Below are 552 nucleotides of genomic sequence, written 5' to 3'. Positions count from 1 at the left end.
CGCGCTGCGAGGGCGGGGGCCGCCGGGGGCGGCGCGGCCTTTGTGCCATCTCCACGCACGCAGAGACCCGCGCCATCTCGACGTGTCATCCCTTAGACTGTAATTAGAGCACGACCATGCATTTCCTTTATCGCTCTCTGCGCCCAGGTGCCCCCTCGGCCGCCCTCAGTTTCTGTAAAGCGACAGCGGCGTCAGCGTGTGCCCAGCGGGCGGCTCAAGGTCTCGGAGGGACCTGCCGGGCTCCTGGGGACCCCAGAATGCTAAGCGCCCGGGAGTGGCAGGCGGGCTGGGGGCACCAGAGGCAGGGGACCCCGCGCATGGCGCGCGCTTTTCCATCTCCGGCCCTAGGGGCCTCCGGCGCCCCTCTCCAGGGGTCCTACGGAGACTCCTTGGGAAGCAGGGACGTGCGGGGGGCTTCCGGAGCGTGTCTTCCCTTCCTAGCCCCAAACAGGAGAAATCTCCCTGCAGAGGGCGGCAGCGGAGGGCTTGCGCGCACGCGGAGCGTCCGAGGGGCCCTGCCTTTCCCTCGGGGACGCGGGGCTCGGGTCGGGG

The sequence above is a fragment of the Colobus angolensis genome, unplaced genomic scaffold, assembly GCF_000951035.1.
Source record: "Colobus angolensis palliatus isolate OR3802 unplaced genomic scaffold, Cang.pa_1.0 Scaffold1, whole genome shotgun sequence".
Lineage (NCBI taxonomy): Eukaryota > Metazoa > Chordata > Mammalia > Primates > Cercopithecidae > Colobus > Colobus angolensis.
The sequence above is the reverse complement of the archived record's forward strand: the minus strand, read 5'-3'. Positions refer to the sequence as shown.